This window comes from Aythya fuligula, chromosome 11, assembly GCF_009819795.1.
Source record: "Aythya fuligula isolate bAytFul2 chromosome 11, bAytFul2.pri, whole genome shotgun sequence".
Taxonomy (NCBI): domain Eukaryota; kingdom Metazoa; phylum Chordata; class Aves; order Anseriformes; family Anatidae; genus Aythya; species Aythya fuligula.
In genome coordinates, this window is record NC_045569.1 from 19444629 (window position 1) to 19466446 (window position 21818).

The 21818-nt window shown below is 40.4% G+C and overlaps 1 protein-coding gene across 3 annotated transcripts in view; it reads right to left on the bottom strand.

Annotated features, from left to right (window-relative positions):
- MEGF11 (multiple EGF like domains 11) overlaps positions 1-21818 on the bottom strand; it is a 200018-nt gene that overhangs the window by 126045 nt on the left and 52155 nt on the right. The window lies entirely within an intron of this gene.

The window sequence follows — 21818 nt, forward strand, 5'->3', positions numbered from 1 at the left end:
TTCATTATCCCCTGTAATATGGTTACAATAATAGAGAATGACAAATAAGAACTGGTATCTTTCTACTGGCCAGTCCTTACTAGCAGGGCCAGTTTTCATCCAAATGCATCTATCTGGATGAATAAGATTTACCAAATTACACATTGGCTTAAAACGTTTAATACAAGCAGTAATAGAGAGCTTTGGAAAGCGCTCCTCTGCCTTAGAGAATATTTTTACAGGCACGTTTTTGGGATCTAGCACAAAAAAAGTCTTTACTGCTGCTTTTGTACCCACCATTGCCTCCCTTAGCTCTCCCTGCATTTAAGTCAGCAACGCTGGCAGAGAGAAAACCTGATTCCTATGAAACACTTAACATGCCTTATGTCTTCCCTGATTCAGGTCTTCCACTCATTCACACACTAGAGAGGTGGTCTGATTCTTTTGATGTTAAATTAGGTACCGTAACTAATAAAACTGCCTACACTGATTATCAAACAGAAACGAGAAAAGGATATTACGGATAGGAGAAAAGACTTTGGGCTCTGGCAAGGAAGGATAAAAGTACCTGATCATTAATGCGTGTCCTAGTTAAAAAAAAAAATCCTTTGTTGCAGCAAAAAAGAGGAACTGTAGAAAATGAAATATCCAATAACCACATTATGGCCACCTGGTCTCTGATGATGTTGAGAAGGGGAAGAGGAGCCTCCCAGCCCTCATCTGTTGCTTCTAAATTCTCTGCAAGAGATCAGTTTTCTGTACTGGATGTAAAGGATGTGCATAATATCAGAAAGAAGGAGAGCATGGGGAAGCCATAATTATGAAGTCTCTATTTATGCTATTGATCCTCAAGGGTGTCGCTGTTCCTATGCAAAGACGTACGGAGTTTATGAAATATAGCAAAGAAAACTCAGATGAATGCACTTATAAATTGCATTTTTTTGAATCACATGGTAGTCTCCTATGTCAAAAGTCAGCATTTATCCTACGCATACACAACATTCACAAATATCACTATTATTTGCCTGCAACAAAAGACATAATTGCATTGAAGCACACATATGCATAATTAAAGACATCCACAGGTGAAGAAGCATAAAAAAAGCATAACAAAGAAAAATGTCGCTGAACCATTTGTTTTCCAAAGCCTTCCAAACCAAATTTGGACTAGCTGTCTAATATGCACCAGTACAACAGCTGTTTGGTAATAATGGCTGTGAGATAGCTTCCATTCTTGCCCCATGCTGATCCCCTCTTTAAACTTCTGTGTCTTTGTTCTAACTCCTTCTGGTGATTTTTTTTTCTTTCTTTCTTTGTTTCGGGGACATAGGATGCTCTTTTTGTTTTCTGCTTGGTTACAGACTAGTTACGATCGAGAACCTCTGTTAGAAAACAATACTACAGAATGGTTGATGTCTGTAAACTAGCTCTAGTATCTAAGGACTGTAACAGTACATAAACAAAGGTAAATCTAAACACAACCATGAATCATGTCTCATTTGTATGACTCCAAACACTCTGCTAGTTAATGCTGTTTTGAATTGTTTTATGATTACTATAACCTGTCTGATAGCTAAATCAATCAAAGAATTATTACTGTAGTTCGTCAAATATGCATCTCTAGACAGATTGTACTTCCCTTTTACACTACAAAGGAAAAACATTTCTTTACTGTTTACAAGATTAGTTAGTCCTAATATTCTAGAAATTTAGTGAAATAATGCCTTGGAGGTAATACTTAAATATTTTGCATGTTTACAGAGCTCCTATTTTTCTTAGAAAGAAAAAGATGTGAATTACACTGCACACAGTTATGTAGTCAATGGCATGTATTGATTACAATATATTACTCAATGTTGTCTCACACCAGGCATTTACATTGCTTCTAGAAATTAAACCAGATTTGTTCTTTACAACTATATTGTATCACACTGATTTTGTTTTACCTTTTATTAAACCAGTCTTCCCAAAGCTTTTCTACATCTGCTTGGTTCTTAAGGATAAAGCTTCAGCCTATTATCACTGGATACCAGCTTTTCTGCAAACAGCATTCTCCTAGCTTTGCATCAACATTATCGTGGTAAATTGCTTTAAAGTATCACTTATAACTGTAATATTAGCACAATAGAATGTTTTAAATTTGCCTCCTTTGTCTCAGAAATTGCCCTGATGCTGAATTACTCCTCACAGTACACTAACAATTATTCAGATAATTGTCAGGGGCAGTGATAGATACTTCGTTCTTCTAAATGAAGGGGTAACATCACAACTCTGCAGCTCCAAGGACAAAGGCAGTTTATTAAATTTCATCACTCCTGGCTTTCAGGTGGGTGATGTGGAAGACTTATACCTATATATCAATTACAAGTTTACTGGACTAATAGCTTGTAGGATTAGAGCATCTGCAAGCTGCAGTTTTATGCAGAACTCAAGATCAAGGCTTCCCGTGCAGTGATTCCCATTACCGCATAATAAAGATGAATGCAACCCAGTGTTGCTCAGAAGGACCGTTAACTAAATGAAGAAAGCAGTTCAGTGAATGTGGAATCTGTACAGGAGCCAAATCGAACTCCCTCTGGTAACTCAGAGATGCAACATTTGGGCAGCTGCCCAAGGAAGGAAAGAGAAGAAAAACCTGCATTTTTACTTCTCACTGACTATATGCCCATGGTTATAAAATCTAACTAAATTCTTGATTTCTTTGTGTGTGCTGTTCCAGTCTCTTTAGCCCAAGTATTCTTGATTATAGGAATGTAACTGCTATGCAGGACGTGCTAAATTCATTATGATAACTTTGCAGTTAGAGATATAACATTCTCACTAAATTTCAGTATGATGCAGTCCAAAGTGAAAACAAGACAAAAAGAATCCAGAAGAAGAGGAATCAGTGGGGTGTCATAATCCTCAGCATGTGTATAGTTGAGAGGCACAGATCCAAACGACCTGGACAACTCTGCATACATTTTTTTTAGAAAACATTAATGAATTCCTGAAGTAATCAATCCATCAACACATGGGATTGTATCTCCACCTCTCCCACTCTTCACTTCTGCTTGCAAAAGACGACTTGCATAATAAGTAGAAACTGCATTTGCAGTGAACTATTTTTTGAGCCTCTAGGATGAACACTGTTCAACCTGACTACCTGGTGGATATATTTAATAATGTATCAAAACGTCTATGCTGTGCCTGATTCTAAGAAGAGAAACACGGAGTGATACTCTCTAAACATTAGTTTGTTTCAGAACTGTCAAAATATAAAGGGTTGAACAGAAATGCACCCTCTGCATTGTGCAATCAAAGTAGGAAATTCAGCACTCACGGTGTGGTGCAGATTTGACCCATCTCTCCAAGCAAGGTTGCCAATGGAGGAATGGGATAGTTAAAACAGTGGCCATGTGAGTGCTGCTCTGGGCACTGTCAGTGTCCTGGTGGCATGGATGGGCCTCGATGCTCCCATCTCCCAGGGCCTATACCCACGCTCCCTGCCCGAGGGCCCCGGGGCTCCTTTCCAGCTCATCCCTGGGCCTCCAGCCCCTGCCTGAGCTGGGCTGGAGATGTGCTTGTCTCCGGCTCTGTCCCAGCCAGGCCTCTGCCTGGCCACAAGCCCTGCTGGCCCCCAGCCCACGACTGATGTCCCAGCCTGACCTTGGACCTGCCTCGTCACCTCACGCCTGTGGGCAGCTGCTGCGCCGGGCCTGAGCATCCTGAGCAGGTCTCCTCCAACAGGCTTGCAAAGGGGCTCTTGTGAGGAGCAAATAAAGAAACGTACAAGACGACGACATGCCATTTATACACATTTGTATGAGGTTCAAAAGCTTTTGATCAAGCACCTGCTGTAAATTCAGAAATGGAAGTATGAGGTGTAAGTATTGCTCATCACAGAAAAAAAAAAGTTTTACACAGTAGAGATCAAAAATGTGACAAAATCAGGTCTAATAAAGTGTGGCACGGATAAATGTCCTAATGTTTAATGCTAATCCATTTATCACAGAAAACCCTTTCATCAGTGGGGGCAACACCACTCACCAGGTTGGAATGAAGACATACAATTACTTGCAGATTCGCCTGTATTTTTGCCTGACAGGTAGAAAAGACATTAAAGGTAAACTCCTAAAAGTCTACGTGCACTGTAAGCAGCACATCAGAAAAGAACATCGGAAAGAAAGAATCTAAGTAGTTCTTCAGAACCCTGTTATTATACAGAGACATATTTCATATACCTTAATAATCATCCAGGATAATAATTCCATACTTTAATCTGTTGATAACACTTTTCCCTTAAAACAGGGCTAAAATTGCACCTTTCTGAAATAACGTTTTTTAAATCATGGCTCCTTAGGTCATGATAATTAGCCTGTGACATCACTCAGGCTAATGTTAAACATATGGTCAGCTGTAATCCTACATTATTTATTGCTGCATTGTGTAACATACCCAAAGTGCAAGACATACAAAAAGTCAAGAAGCTGAAGCCTGCACTTAGGTATGGTAATTCTCTCCAGTATAGCATCTTATCACAGCTCTTAACAGACAAATCTTTTCTGCATCACAACTACTGCTTGGCAGTCTGCTTAAGAAAGATGTGGGTGATCCATTCCTGTAGCTGAGATCACACCCTGCCTGCAAGTGCCTCACCAGATGGTCAGCATATTGCATTTTCCCCTTGGTAACATCCTTTTTTTTCTCTGCATCTGGAACTCAAATAGGAAAATACTTCTGTTGTTTCCTATAGTGCTGAGGGTAGGGATGTACCCTCAGCCTTTGCACAGTGCGGTTACCCATGTCTATATAGCATTGTGTCTTAAACTGAGACATCTCTCTGAATTTCAGATCCCAATTTCATCCTCTTGCAGCCTGTTGCTACCCAAGTCAGGTAACTACTGTCACTTTGATCAAGAATTTCTGCGGAACAATTGCTTATTTGGTCTCAGGTGCTTGAAGGGTTGCTTACTCTATTCTAATGTTGCTTTGAAATGGGCTTTTAACATTCGTGACTTCCACATTAAGATGCTTCTATTAGTTGATCAAAAGGTTTTCTTGACCCTGTTTAAAGCTTCTGGAGTAGCTCCTGCCCATTGTCCCCTACTGAGAGCCACAATCCCCCTGAAGTCCCAAGCTGACACTGTTTTCCAGAGTGACTTGTATCTGAACAGAAAACACTGAGTCATACAGTAGCTTATTGATAGCTCTACAGTGAGTCCTGGGAAGAACAGGCACTCCACACGAGGTCACAAGTGTGAGCTGATGAGATTGTACTCACTTTATTGTTTCCTTGTTCTGAGCAACAAGGAATGTAATAGCTTTTTAAAAATCCCATTTGCATTAACTGCCAATGTGTTCTGGATGGAACGACTTATTTATTGTAAAATTTTAGCAACAGCTTCAGAGCTTTGAAAAGGCATCATTCTGATATGCATCAAGTATTTGATTCTTCCAAACACTTTTCAAAAATGTTTAAAATGGTCCTGTTAGTATTTTAGAGGTTCATTTCTAAGTGTTTCCATTTCTTTAGAAAACAACATCATGAGATCACCACTTGTTCCAGAGACAATTGTTCTTGTTCTACAAAGATAGATCAGTGAATAGCAACTTCAAATGTACTGCCTAAGAAGTGACTATTGCTTTGTAAATGGGTCACACCAGTTGAACGGAAGATCCATCTAACCCAGAGAAACCGAAGGTTTGGTACATGGATAACTGTTAATTGCTTCAGTTCTATAATCAAAATAAGTTGCAGAAAAAAATCTAAATTCTTAAAATCATGTCAGGAACCTAAATCTATTTTCGGAAATGACACAAAGATTAAAAGCTGAAGCACCTCTGACCTTCAATGTCTAATATGTCTGTGGGGCAGCTCATGGTACATACCTAGGCTGGTGTGAGTGTGGTTGTTCTGGCACTGCTGGCCGTGCACGCAGCACAGCAGCCAGCTCAGCGTTGTCTGCCAGGCCGCTCAAGGAGTGACCTGCAGAAAGCTTCTTACTGCTTCACCTGTATTACTAACCGGATCTTAACTAAGTAGGTTAGACCTGCTTTGTTTGTGTGTACTTACACGGTGATCACAGGTAGAGATACACTCTGCATCAATTTTCATATTGAAATGTAAGACTTTTGAGAATTTCACCCTCAGTTACCATTCATTAATGTCTCTAGATGAGGTCAGATTCCTCTTCTACTTTTACAAATTTGTAATACTTTCTTTTCTCTCCAGACCAATTTTATTTTGTCTATAAACCATTAGCTTTGAGGCATTACTCCAGAGTAATACTGATGTGATCAGAATATAAACCAGAGGGAATTGCCTGTGTGCGTTGTTCTCATCTATAATATTCTATCATTCTTTCCTTTTTTTTTTTTTTCTCCCCACTCTCTCCTCTAGCTATCCCACCCAGGCAGCTTCCAAATCCCCTTACTGGGTTTGGTACTTAACAAAGAAGCAATGAAAGCACAGAATTCTCCCTTCATTACTAGAGCATCTTAATAGCATCTTGCTTTAGTCATAAATAGTATTTCATCACAGTATTAAACATGTTCCTGGGGAGGAGTATAGTGTCTCTATTTTTATTTATACGTAACAAATAATTGTTTGCAATGAATTATCTTAAAGGATGTCAACTCTTATTATGAAACTAGGACACAAACATATGCTGAGAAAGGAAGGAATGCAACTCCCTCCCAGTGGCCTGCCCAGTGACCCAGCTCCCCAAGACTGCACCAAACTGTTGAGTGTAGCCTGCTGCCATTTCCAAGGTCATCCCACAACACAACTTTTATCCCACCAGCCAGCCTACAGAAGTCCTTGACTTTGTGTCTTCAAAACTACACCTACATCTGAATTGGGAAAAATTGCCCTTTGGCAAGCAACAGTGTTTCCATGTGCACTGAATTAGAAATGTGAACTTTCTGCACTGTGGGAAGAGAAATTCTCGATTCTCAGTGGCCTAAACAACACACTAGCTCAGAGACTTAGTAATCTTCTGGCTAAAAGACCTTACAGTCACGATATTTTGCATATTCGAAATATAACAGTATCTGGAGAGCTTGATTTGCTTTGAGATATATAAACTTCTTCAGATTTTATCCAGAAGGACCCTAAGCATACCTAAATAAAATTTACATTTACATCTGCCAGGACATGGAAAATTTTCTCAAGAACATGAACTCTGCAAAACTTAAGTAAAGTACTTTTTTTCTGTAAATCTATCTGAATTAGGCGATTTGGCAGTATAAGATGAAGGATTTATGTGCATGCACTTTCGATGACCCACCTAATTCATACCTGTTTTTTCTACATCACTCATGCATTCATCCCAGAACCACGTCACATAAAGCCTCCTGACCATCTCTCTTATCTTGTAGGGCAGCCAAAGCCTCTCAAGGAACAATGACCAGGGTGCCATAATCCACTATCATGCCATAAATGAATTCTCACTGAAGTCAATAGCATCTCACATAAAAAATGAATGTTGGATGTGTCCTGAAACAGTAACTTTTCTTCACCCATAGGTTAAATTTTTGATGATGGACATGAGTTCTCATTACTGTTGACAATTTTTACATACCTAATTAATTCCCTGAGCTCCCTATTAAAACTTCATGCAGAGTCTGGCCACGGTCTAGAGGTGGCATTTTTGCTGGAGAAAAATCAACCTATTTGATATGTGTTCTTATCACTTTTTAATAAAACAGGAACTAATCTTGACATCTGAGTCAACAGGCATTTCATCCAGGAACAGGATAAAGGTGACAGGAGATGATGGAAGGTACTGTTTTTTCTATGCAGTAGACAGAAGGCTTGCATGCCCAGCCAGTGTCCTTGTATAAAAGCAAAGCAAAACTTGCTTCATAGTAATCCATACAATAAACAGAACTCTTGAAGGATACATGGACATGTAAGATACAGTGATACAATTCTCTACAACTGATGATGGTTTAGGCTGTGAATAAAGCCAGAAAACTTTCTGTCTAAGTCCCTAGGATCTGCTGTGCCCAAATAAAAGCATGCTCTGCATGGAGACACTCAGGAATTGCACACACAACTGACAGGCTTTTCAGAAGTTGCTCATAATGACAGCACTTATTCCAGCCAGACACTTACCCATATGTTTAAACATGCTTAAAACTATTTCTATTCAGCAGAGCACATGAATAACTTTAAGCATGTGCTTATAGGCTTTGTTGAGTTAGGTTTAAATAAGCAGACATCGTGAGCAAGGAGAATGGCCATAAAAGCAATCCTGGAGCTGCAGCCAGCCAAAGCCAACAGTGTCAGGTCTTCAGGACCTGAGGAATGGGATGCCGGCCTAATGCAGGCTGTCCCCAGTAACAACACAGCCGTGCTTTTTACACAAATGGCACAATGGTAATGAAATGTTACAATCTGTTAGCTTAATGTTCTGACTTAATATGACCAGCTGCTTTTCAGGCAGCAGTTCCATACTGTAAACAGTATCACAGGGTCAGGTCCAAAGGAGCAATAAACATGGTTTGAAGAGGAGACAGAAAGTAAGCTTTGCTCCTGTTGGTGTGAATCTTCTCCTCGTCTCTGCCTGCCCCCTCTTCCCACCTGTATCTGTTTGTTTGTTAGCAGTGCATCTCTGATCTCAGAGACGTGTTAGCTGAAATGGGTTTAAACACTAATTCAGGGCTGAGTGCTTTCCCCCTGAACCCAGGGGAGACCCCTTTTGAGGTACCGTTATGCTTCAAAGCAAGTCTGTGATAATTTTTGGAGACATTCCTCCTGTAAGTCCAGGTGGCACCACCAGGGCCCAGCAGAGTCCTGGGGAGCATCGCAAGCAGCTCGGCTCTTCAGGCTGCCAGCCTGTCCCACGGACACTGATGGAGCCAAGCCCCTGCACACACTAATATCAGAGGCTCTGCTTTCTGCATTTCCTCACAGGGAACAAAGAAGAGGGGCATAAAATCTTTCACTCAGTTGCTGGAGTCTTCATTGTTGCAAAGATAAAGTAGCTGGATAGGAGCCGGAGTCATTTAGCAATTAACTGACATTTTAAAAAACAATTCTTTTGCAACATTCGGGCAACTCTTTTTATTGCCTAGTTAATGGTAGCACTTACTGAAGCTAATTTTATGTGTAATAAAACTTCTTTACTATCCTCTCTTCTGAGAGAAGGGGTGCAGAGGACAACTGGAATAAGAAACAGAGTTTCTTGTTCTTTATCAGCCATACATGTATATATGACAGATCACAGGTATCGAAAGCATTCTCATTTCCTTTCTTTTCCCCTCTTTCTTTCTTTCTGGCTGTGCAACTTGCTGTACTCCTTCATGTCAGAGGTCACCTATCAAATTCTACTCTTCATTTTTTTCCCCAATCACAAATCAATGATGAGGACAACACAAGGTTAGCCCCTTGCTAAGAATAGCACTGATGTGGCTGCTTGCTCGTTCAAGGTCTGCCAAGTCTCTCTCAAGCAGAGACTCCCAAGCAGCCTCTTCCAAATCAGCAAAGCTGGGTGCTCGCTGACCCCGAGGAAAGATGGATTAACTGTCTGCCCAAAGCGCCCAGCTCCAGCCTTCAGCTTCAGGCCGCCTTCTGTCAGAGGAGCACCTGGTGTTAAGATGCAAGGAAAATGAAGGAGGAAGGGGAGCGCTGTCACAGTTAAAGGTGACAAGATGACACGGCTTTAAACTCTTTTTCAATCAACAGAATTTTTCAGCCAGCCCATTTCATTTCAAGTGGATCTGGTTTTCTATCAGTCGTCGTTATTAGCTTGGTAATTGTTACATTCAGAGAGAAGTAAGTGGACGGATTGGTATTTCATATGGTACAGATTTAAAAACATAAGGCTGAGATTTTACAAAGTCACAGATTTGCAGAGTACACAAATTATTTTCTAACATAAGTAGAGGACAGAGCAACAAACCTGAAGGGGCAACGTAAAATAATCTCTAAAGAAAGCACGAGGACTTCCTCAGTGGGAAAATTTCAGTCTAGATCAGATCACCACATAGTTCAGGTGTTTTTCTTGGCTGTTGTACCAGTCTCACCTCACAGTAAATAAAGCTATTTTGTACCAGTGAAGAGCTATAGGCAGAAAGCTACATGGAAGTTGATGCTTTCAAATGTTGTCCATTGACACTGCTGAGGCTACGTCAACAGACACCCACTGAGGATCTGCTTGTATCTCTTCTCAGTAGGCTCAAGAAAAGTAGTTGGACTGTGTGGAAAAGACACTTTTTAAAATACAAACCCTTCCATCACAAAAGATCATCAGTAACGTCCTGGCAAAGTATACGCTGTTCACTCCTTTTTGTATTTGCAGGACAAGCCAAACTCAGCTGTCACTTGCAATGCTGCTAACAAAACAAGCTGGTGTAAATTGACAAAACTCCATCTGGGGTTGAAAGTGCTAATTTACACCAAGTGAGGATCTTAGCCACTAATTTTACTGGTGTTGCTCAGCAGGATTTCTCTCTTTATCTTTTGTTTCTGTTAAAGTTGAGGCAATTTTATGAATATGTTTAACAATGGGCGCCCCAGGGACAGCTTGGTAAACCAAGCAAGAAAGAGAAGAATGAATTTATAGATCTGTTTTTCAGACATTACAGTGTATACTCAACACAGTGATCATGTCTTTATGCATACCGTATCCTCACAGTGACAGGGGAATAGACACCTGCATTACTGCAGAAGTCTGAGGCACTGAAAGGAGCAGTGATTTAAAAAAACTTGAGAGTTGGGCCCAATTGTTCTCCATTCTTTGCAATTACTTTAACTTTCAACATCAGTTTTTCCTGTGAGTAATTCTCTAAGCAAATCAATTTCCCCTTTTCCTAGGAGAGATTCTGTCTAGGCTTAACTTCAGAAAAAATGTTATGTGATGGGGCATTTCAGATGTATGTTCTTCACCTGAAAACAACTTAATTCATTTATTTCAGCTGCAGGTATAATCTATAGTTACTTCCATCTATTTTTTTAATGGACATTTATATATACTCTATCGAATGTAGAGAGGTGATATCCTTGAAAGATATAGGCTGGAACTCAAGAGCCCCAACTTTTCTCTCACACACAGGACTTCCTCCTGATCACACAAAGGCTTAAGATACCAAATTTTACATAGAAAACTTTGGAAAGCAATTGCAAACTATTTCAGAGAGACGTTCATTACCTTCTCAGAGACCTAAGCTAGTGGATTCATGACAACTCCGATATCCGTACTAATTCTAGAAAGGTGATACCGTGCGTCTCTGGGACATCTTTGGGAGCTTTTCTGAAAAGCATATGGCACACAAGGCTGGGGGGCAGAACAGAAGTGTGATAGCACTCAGAGAGCTGGGTTTCATTCCAGACTCACCCTGTTGTAGTTTTTTAGACCATGCCTTAGGACTGAATGTTCCTTCACGCTAATTCAGTGCAATCTTAACAGCATTTGCTTTGCTTTAACCACATGCATATGCATATGTAAACTTGGCCTAGGATGTGATAAAGGCTTTTCTAAATATGGATGAACTTCGGAGTTGAAGCCTTATCACAGTCATATTCCCACCTTTGTGAAATGTAAGAAGCAGTGGGAGGTGGTTTTTGCTTTGCAATATCATAAAAATACAATGTTAAAACTGGCTTCATGCCTATTGTACGGGAAATGATCTGAGAGCCGAGCATTTAAAGAGAAGTGGGTGACCTACTGTGAAAAGTGAATAATGTCCCACATTTTATGCCATGGTCTGCCTATCAGAAGGTCTTCTCTGTGATTTAAGTATTGTTTTTATATTTCTTCAGTATCTTCGGATGAAAGGTGCTAATGTGCCAAACATCAGTATTAATAGTTGGAATGTCTAAGAGCCTGATGGTATCCGAGACACACTGAGAACTGTATTAGAGACCCTTTAGAAAGAACCTCAACATTCATCTAGCTGAAAGGAGGATATAAAAAATAGGGTTTTAATTTTAAATTAGACTTTTTAATCAAAGTGGTGGATTGTAGCTGCTATCTAAACGTGTGACTCAGTTCCTAGTGAGGATGTTCTTTCAACAGCTGAGCAAAGTTTTAGGCTGAAAAAATATCCTTACAATTCTATGTGCCTTCTAGTAGTACTAACTATAGAAAGGAAACCTTCTTTGGAATGCAAATTTAAAGTATATTCTTTCCAGCAAATGCTGATGACTTTTTTCTTTTCTTTTTTAGTCCTCTGTTTGTTCTGGACATTTAGAATGCCTCTTCTAAGTGTGTTTACTCTTTCCTCTTTTGGTTTCCTGACTCACAAAGAGGTCATTAAGCTTTTTTCTGTATCTGTTTTCTAATGAGGCATAGAAAAGCATCTTACTCAATGATCACTAGAGAGATGCACATGGTATTGCCGAGTTGCTGCTGCCTCTGATGAATTTATGCTATATAAGGTCTACTTGTTCCTTCCATTTTGCTTCCAACTGTGAAAATAGTAGAAGGTTGGAGGGCCTGTTCACTCTCAGCGATTCCGTACAACTTTACATCACTACAGACTATGCATTGGCTTATGAATTCAGGCCTTAAAACCTCACGGGAAGCCTTGTTTGTGGAAGTACAAACTCTTTTCATGCTAAATATCTACAGGCATAAGCATATGTTTAAGACTACAGCTCAGCTTTGTGACAGGTGTAGCAACATAAGCAGCAACATACGTAAACCGATGTTCACCCACTCCAGTTCTGATGCAATCCAGTGCCCTTGCAAGTCAACAGAAACCCTGCAATAAGCGGATATAAAAAGAGATACACAAAAAGCCCACAATAAGGAGTGAGTCTTACTATTCCAAAACTGTGGCACATATGGCACTACCTGTTAGCATATTTTCTGTTGGCCAACTATTACATGCTTCGTGACAGAATTAACTGTGCTACCAGTAGTACACAGACCCCACAACACATCACACAGTTTCCACTAATTTCTAGCACTCTACTGTTTCCTTCACCTGCCCTTCTGCTTCTTCCCGACCATTTCATTTTCTTCATTCTTTCCTCCATGCAATCAGACATTTGTTTGCATGCACCAAAAATAAATTATTGAACTATTACCCTTGAATGCCAGGCTAAAGAACATGAACTCTGTTGTACAGTGTATCTTCTTAGTTCACACAGCTGCTGTGATGATTAATTAGTTAATGCTATGAAGTACTTGGAACATAAAGGCATATAGCTATACAAATGCAAGTATCCACTAATTATTATTACACAATGTCAAGCAGAGGGCCAGGTAATAGAACCAAAACTCTAGTACATACTTCCAAAAACAGAGCAAAATTCAACAGATTTTCTACTTAGTATCTTCACTATATCTAGTCAAAAGTTGTCTATGCTGGGAAACTGTATAGGACAGTTCTGCAACTGGATCACTCTTTAATACTGTCTTTAATGCTGACTTAAAAAATGCCATTTTTCTCTGAGCAAAACTTAGCTGATTCAGGTATTTCAACTTTTATGACCCTAGTAGTCTCTTTTAAAATCCTAACTGCTAAAACATTGAAGATTTCTGTACAATGCCAACGGAGAGAATGTGAGCTGGTGCTAGGCATCTGCTTCTTGATAATAATTATCACAGTAATTAAGTTTTGCCATAGCTGTTAAAATAAGAATCCAGTTTTGACATTTATAAGAGTGGCATTATGAAAAGCTGAACTCAGAATTATCTCTTTATCACACGACTAAAACAATTACAGATGTTCTATTGATGTATGCTGTGGTCCTCTTCTCAGCACAATAATTATCTTTTAATGAGCCCACATTAATGTAAATTGGATTCATCAGGAAATAAATTTCACAATGAATGTGAGGCACTCTACAGGTAACCTTTCATGAAAGCAATGCAAATACTAATCTTGATCATTTGTGGACTAGAGATTTCCCTTCAGTCTTAAAACATGTGAAGAGTCCAGGTGGATCACATTGTTTACTCACATTCTAGGCAACGCGATGGTTTAATGGAAAAAAAAATAAAAATGAATGTGTTGCTTTTGTAAAGATTCGCCTTTGGTAAACAGTTCATTAATATTGTACATTTACTTTGGCTCCTATTTCCATCATGCCCTCATTCACCCCATGGAGTCATTTGTGGTGCGTATATAAAATTGGGAGTCTCAGAACCAAAACTGCTATTCCTGAGATATTCCTACCGCATTCTTCTAGGAATACCTGGTGCCTTGCTGCTTCTGCTCCAGTTCCTACCAGTTCTGCCATGTTCTTAAATGCCTTGAGTTCTCTCAAAATCAAACTTCACTGAATAATAAATATCCTGCCTTATATCCACATATAAAAAAAGAAGAGAAGGAGTGAAAAAAAAAATTACAGATATTTTAAAATATTGTATTATGGATGTATTACCATAAGTAATTCTGGTGCTTTCAGTCATTTGACAATCTTAAGCAAGACAGTGTTAACAAACCTTCACAGAGTAAATCCAACCGTAGATCCCTGTCTAATGACATTCTTCAATCTGTGCATTTTCTGTTTTAATTTTGGTATAGTTAAAAGATCATCAATTTGAAAACCAGACAGCTTCAAAGCATTCAGAACTCAGTTTTGAATGCTGTCCTGTGGCTCTTAGAAAAACTGATACGGCTAACTGGTAAATAGAAAGAATAGTTATTAAAAGCTTAAAAAGAAGGAAATGACTGTTGTTTTTTTCTGGTCTCCTGCAGTAGTACAACTTTAATAGTAGTAGGATATTTAGATTGACCCAATATGCACGTATTTGTCAAGACTCCTGAGCCTGACAGTCCAGAATCCAATGCCAATGTTGAATGCAGCATTTCTGTGTTCACACAGTTGTTTCCCTATTAAAACAGTGAGCTGGAGAATGAGAAACGCCCTCTGATGGTATCTTCAGTAGTCCAGCTTTTGGTTCAACAGCCACCTGATGCTGACAACCAAATAAATAATATGCCAATTTTGGAAGAGGTTGAATTGTTTTTGCAGTGTTTTCAGCCTAAGACCATAACGATTAGCTAAACACAAATATAGACAAGAAGGTGTGCCTAACATGATTCACTGGGATGGAACACGATTCTACACAATTTTCAAAAACTCTTCTGTATTCTTTACGCTAATGAAAGAGCTACTGAAGGAAAAGACCTGGATAAAAGTAATGCTGGGTTTTTAACAGAATATGGAAGGGAAGCAACTCCCTAAGGAGGTTAGGCAAGCCTCTGCTCAGATTGTGAAATGCTAGGTGTCCCTTTTGTTCCTGCAGTCACTATTAAAGGAAAGAAAAGTAAGATGGGGGGCAGCTTGTCGGAGGAAATTCATCTTACCATCATTTGTGTTCTCCTATGTCATTGGACTAAACATAATACACAAGGAACTAAAATGCAGGCTTTGCCACAGAGAGGTGTCTGCGGAGCTGAGGCTGCAATGCAGGGATGTGATGGCAACCTGCCCTGATGGATATGGGTTAGTTCCCAAGCTTTACATGCCAATGGCACCGTTGGATTACTGTTTAGCCAGAGTCCTGAGTGGGTTCCTGCAGTTTTTACTGAAACCCCTGACATCAGCTAAGGAATTTAAGATGAGTATACATGTACATGTGCACTACATTCACACCAACAGGCTGTAATGCAGACACACTTCTTGTCTAAGTCAAGAGGCAACAGATGGCTAAAAACAATGAGAACAAAAAGGGACAAGGAGATGATCCCAGTCAGTAACAGACTTGCCAGTACACTAGGTAGAGAGCTGTCATCAAGCTCTTTGGAGGCCTTATCTCTGCACCACAAGCAAACAAAAGATCTATGTATAACTTCTGGTCTGTTTTGAGGACTGAAATCAGATTTTACAGGTACACAGGTTCATTTTGGCCTTCCACAGAGAATGATTTTCTCCCACAATAGAATATTTAAAATAATATTCATTTAATCACGGTGACTGCATCAGCTTTTTTTTCCCCTATGTAAAATGGCCCACTGAAATTTTCAGGATATATATACATTGAAATGCATGCAAATTGTGTACATACATATACATTCTCACAGATATGGCTGAAGTCTCCATTAAAAAAACACACATTCACTTTCTTACTGCAGCATTTGTCTGCGGATTCTAAATGTCAATACTATCCCCAGCGAGACGAGAAAGGAGGTTGAAAGGTTGGTAGTTTTAGAAAGCTAATTGCCATCCGTAAATTGGAGTTATGAACACACATTCCTTTTGCAGCAGCGAGGCACAGGAACACTGCAATGTTAGGTCTAGCTGCACAACCTGGAATTTGCAGAGGCATGCTTTGTATTACCATGATCATTACAGGAAATGAATTCCTGTTAATGAGAAGGTACATCAACAGATTAAAAGAATATTCTTAACAATTTATTAACAACAGACCTTTTAAAAGGAAATGGAGACAAATATCTGTGTAAAACTGTTACAGATCACTCCTTGTTTTCATCAAGGACTTGACCAATAATAAATGAGTCCCCAGCACTAAAAGATAAGCTTTCAGTGAAATTTTTAAAGATGTCACAAATAAAAAATAACACTCTATTTGAAGCAGCAGTGATCACCAATTTGACTCCATATGGCATTTCTGTTGCACATCAAAAATGGATTTCTGTTAGTCAGAAACTCCCTCCTCCATCTCCAATGCTAGGAAAAACTGAGCACTGAAATTTCTTTGGCACTAAGACAACGTAGTGGATGGAACATTTTAAAGGTTATGTGTTAGATTTTCATTGAATATCAGCTGTGTCTCTGTGGACAAAACAAAGGCACAGAAATACACTAGTTTTCATCCAAAATGTATATGTCGTTCCCTTTAAAAATAGCTGTTTATCAAGACAGTTTCTCAAGGCTGTTTAAATGGAATTAATCTTGGGTCTTCAACATTTTTTAATATGCTGGTCCAGCTTTCTGGAGTTTGTCTTTCTTAGAAGATTGCTAATGAAGAAGTGATTTTTCCACCAGCAGGTTACCTGTTGAAGACAGTTTTCTATGAACGAAGGGAGAAGGGATGTGTTGACAGTCATGGATACCAACACCATGTACAGCCTAATGTCATTTCTAGCACATTGTGAACCTCATGAAATCTATGTAATATTTAAATGCATCTAAACTATGTGATTCGAGAGCCATCAGATCTCTTGCTCCGTGTTACTGCTCTGTATGTCTGTTCACCTTGCAAGGTGTTCTGCAATATTACATCCTGGGGGATAGGTACATAGGACAGTTCGCCTAGTGGTTGGAGTCGCTGAGGTTTTCCTAACTCTGGCTAAGGTCAGAGTTTTGATTTACCTTCTGCAACGTTCAGCAAAGCAATTCCAACAAGTCCTACCTGGTCCTATGAAAGTCATTGGGCATTCAGACAAGAATCTGAGCTGAAAAGATGCTGAATTGAAAATGTTATTAATGCAAGATCTCTGGTGTAAAAGATCTCTGTTTTCTTTTTGAAATAAGATCTCTGACGTCACTGTGTGCCTGTGTGTGCCTACCTGCCTGTCCACCTCCCATCCTTGCTATGAACTTGGATTAACTCTCTGGCCAATTTCGACAGCCTTTGGCAGACTGGTGGCATACCCAGAAATCCTGCAGTTTCCAGGCTTTAAGATAGACACTGAGAGAGAAAAGGATGATTTTACTGCTGTCCTGAAGAAAAGAACCTTCTTTTTAAGCATCAAAGGATTCATATGGGGCTTATGAGTTGGAGGGGAAGTTTTACAATTTGTCTCGTGATTATACAATGCCTAGTATAACCAAGTGCCAGTTCCTGATTGGGGCTGCAAAATGCTACTGTAAATATTAACGTCAACGTGCCCTTCCCTGTCTAGAGACCAGGAACAGCAGAGGTGTGGTATCATTTAATAAAACAGCCTTTCTATAATTATGGAGGGATCGCTGCTACAAGTGCAGCCCAGACACCAAATCTGTCTTTTGCCTCTACAGAGATTATAAGTGTGACAAGTGTGATTTGGAGAAACACACCATGATGTTACAATTTCATGCTCAGTTTGCCATGCTTACAATCAGGCTCCAAGAAAAAAAAAAAAAAAGCCTTCAACTGGTAAACGGAGTAAATTTGCTATGGAAATCACTGAGAGAAGATAAATATAGAGTCCTACAATGTCATTTTTACAGTCAATTTTCTCTCTGTAACTGAAGTTTATATCAAAAGAAGGGAAATTACATAAATATTTCATCTGGACTGTAATAGTACTAAATTAGGTGCTCTAGAGATGATTTATATAATGTAGATAGGCTGTCAGTGGCAAATACGAGAATTACAGTAACATTGAAACAGAATCCTCCCTAATTCATGTACAGTAGTAAGTGAGAGCTTATGCAACTTTTAAGTAAACATTTTTTAAAGCTATTTAAAACAGTTTCAGCCCAGCAGAGTACTGATACAGTGTAGTAACCCCTTCTGCTCATGCAGACACTTCCTTTTCAGGGAACGTGGGGTGCCTTAATGTTAAATCGTACTTGAAGTTTTTTTAACTCCATCACCTAGGTGAGGCTATGGAGGCACAATGTCGTGAGCAAACCGCCACTGTTCCCTCACCGGGTCTGTGGCCACAACTGGCTGATGGAGGGAAGGGAGGCTTCTCCTAGCCACGACACTCAGCCATTTGCTCCAACTAGCAGACAGGTTCCCTTGCAAAAGCCAGGCACTGTGTTGAACGCCTTAGGATTCACATCTCGTCCACCAAGCACGCAGCAGAGAAAAGATCGGCCACTCAGTTCATCTGTTGCCGAAGAAAAGTCATTTTTGCTTCCTTGTTGGTATTCTATATTAGAAGCAGAGGTAAAAGGTGGATTTTTCTCTTTGACCCTCTCTCAAATTATAGCTCTGTTGGCACAATGGAATGAAAAACTTTTCAAAGATCCTTGCCACATACGTTGTTTGGCGAAGCTACCAGCAGATGCAAACCTTTTAATGACTCCAGTCCCTGCAAAGAGCAGGCTACAAAGAGGGAAAGGACAGCAGCTAAGGTACACCTTCAGGTGATATTAGTGGGAGTTAAACTCTTGTTGTGCACTGTGAATCAGGGCTCTAGAGCTGCCACCCATCCAATTCCTCGAGGCAGTTTGGAAGTGGAAACACAGCTGGCCTTTTCCCAGTGATGCACTGGCCTGTGGGGCCACGCTAAAGAGGAGGTGAGGGCTGTCCTGGATGCTCTTCCTTACAGCTCTTAACTCACTTAGGGAAAAATAAATCAGCTGCTAAGCTGCATATTATCTCTTCAGGGGAAAGGACTGCAATGTACTCAATCATTATTCAGTAGGAAAAGCAAGGAGTTCTGTTACCTGCAGCAAGCACAGACGCAGAAGCAGAAAAAGCCCTTCCTACTGCTTATGACTCACTAAAGCTATTTTGTGTTCTTTTACATTCTTAAGTAACTTCTAAAACATCTTTTCCCTATTAGCTGATATAGCTGTAGTGGCAGATGCACAATAAATAATACATTATACAACTGTACTTCAAAGGCCGGAATAGTGCAAGCACAGTACCTTCCTTAGATTCAGTTTATTCAATGCTTTCCATAAAAAGGGGGTGTGATATTTATTTATTTATTTTTCAGCTGAGTGCCTGGACTGTGAGTTGTTCTGGTTTTCATTCTACTGCTTGGTGACCCGGCTGCCCCAGCGAGTGCAAAGGCCATTTGAGAAATAAAATGGACAGAAATACAGTTATTAATCAGCACAGCTTACTGAAAATGAGCACGCTGCACAGGGCTAAGCCCCAAGGAAAGGAAAAAAGTCATGACATTTCCAGGAATGCCACTGGGAGCTGTGTGGCAAGCCTCCGAATAATGAGATGAGAAGGTAAAATGAATGTGGCTGGGGTGGCCTGAGGGGTTAAAAAAACGCCATGTCCTGTCTGAGTGGAAAACTTCCAGAAGACTTGGCTGTGCAGTCATGTTTTAAAGGAGTTCTCACAAAACTCCGTTGTTCCCATTCAGTTTTGTCTTCTTCGCAAATCTTTCCTGGAATGACATCCCAGGACCGTGCTGTCTGCCGGGGGCAGGGGCAGAAGGCAAATCCCCAAAGCCTGAGCTGCAGGGAGGAGGCACAGGGCAGCTCAAAGTGAACGGGTAAAAAGGGACCTACCAGGACCATCAAATCACTGTCCACTTCTCTCTCTGAGAGGGCTCGCAAAGAATTACACTTCCCAAAGCAATGGACTGGATTAGTTGGGTCAAATTCCTCAGCAGCAGTTGCACTTCATGTTACAGATCACAGAGTCAGAGAATCTTTAGGGTTGAAAAAGCCCTTCAGGTTCGCCTGGTCCAGCCACCCCCTACCACCAATGTCACCACCGAACCATGTCCCCAAGCACCACGTCCAACCTCTCCTTGAACACCCCCAGGGATGGTGACACCACCACCTCCCTGGGCAACCCGTTCCAACGCCTGACTGCTCTTTCTGAGCAGAAATGTCTCCTCATTTCCAGCCTGAACTTCCCCTGGCACAACCTGAGGCCGTTCCCTCTGGTCCTATCACTGGTTACCTGTGAGAAGAGGCTGACCCCCAGCTCCCCACACCTTCCTTTCAGGCAGTTGCAGAGAGCAGTAAGATCTGCCCTGAGCCTTCTCTTCTCCAGACCAAACACCTGGGGTTCCCTCAGCTGTTCCTCCTAGGACTTGTGTCCCAGGCCCTGCACCAGATTCATAGCCCTGCTCTGGACACATTCCAGGGCCCCCATGTCCTTCTTGTTCTGAGGGGCTCCAAACAAAATCACCCGGTGACAGGACATTTAACTCATAAGCAAATAACTTAGTCTGTGACCATCCGATGTGTGACTCTCATTTTCGAACCACATCATGCCTCGAGCAAGACGTGCAGTTGCTGCTGCCATCAGGTGCACATCAGTGCAGTAATTGTTTCTTCAACATCAGTCCCAAGGTGCAATATGTAACTGATGTTGGAACGTGGCCCTTGCATCGCCTGCTGTGAGAGAACATTTCTAAACAACCGGCTGCAATTATAGATGAATAACAATTCCGAATTAACAGCCAACTGACTTTACAAATCTCATCTCTCCAAGACCATCACATATTCAGAAGCTCTTGGAGGTTTATATATATACACACACATACAAGAATTGATTCCAAACCTTAAAAAGGATAATCAGTTCACAATTTTAACGTACAGTAAATTTTGTTTACTGTATCAACCACACACTGCAATGGAGATTAACATAGGAATGTTGTAGCAAAGCTTAGACCACAGACCACAGTTTATAACAGATTTATAAATACTGTAAGGATGTGTTTGTCTTTTCTTTTATTTCCTCATAAGTGATGCCATTATGGCTGCCATAATTCTTATTTACTCACCTTCTAGGTTGCTGGCAATAGCACAAAAATAGATTTTGAGAATTTATATCATACATGCATCATGAGAAGGCAACAAAAGAGCACGGGTAAGATTTATTCACGTTTAGAGGCAGCATTCATCATGTTCATTTTCATGCTAACCCTGTCTCCCCAAACAGAACAGTCAGTCACCTGCCTTCCAAACAAGCTGGGGCCTGCAGTTCCCACCAAGCCTAACAGGAACTGCCCTGTAACTGTCCATAAAACTTTGGGCTTGGTTTTCACAGAGAAACTGGAAGAGAGCACAAATTCCCACAGGAACACTGTTGTACTCCCCGCATGTACACTCCTGAAACTGAGAGGCCAGCCTCTAATTTAAAATGTACTGCATGTGACAAGAGATCTTCTTTCAGCTTCACATAAAGTTCATCTAACAGCACCTAGAGAAACCAACGCTGATTCTAGGGGAGCAATGGAGCCAAAGTCACTGGGAGCACAACTGGGTTGGATCTGGACACCAGAGTTGAAATAGCAGTATTTCACGTGTTGTTTCACAAGAAAACAACATCACAGGAGATTTTCTACTTCTGAAAGAG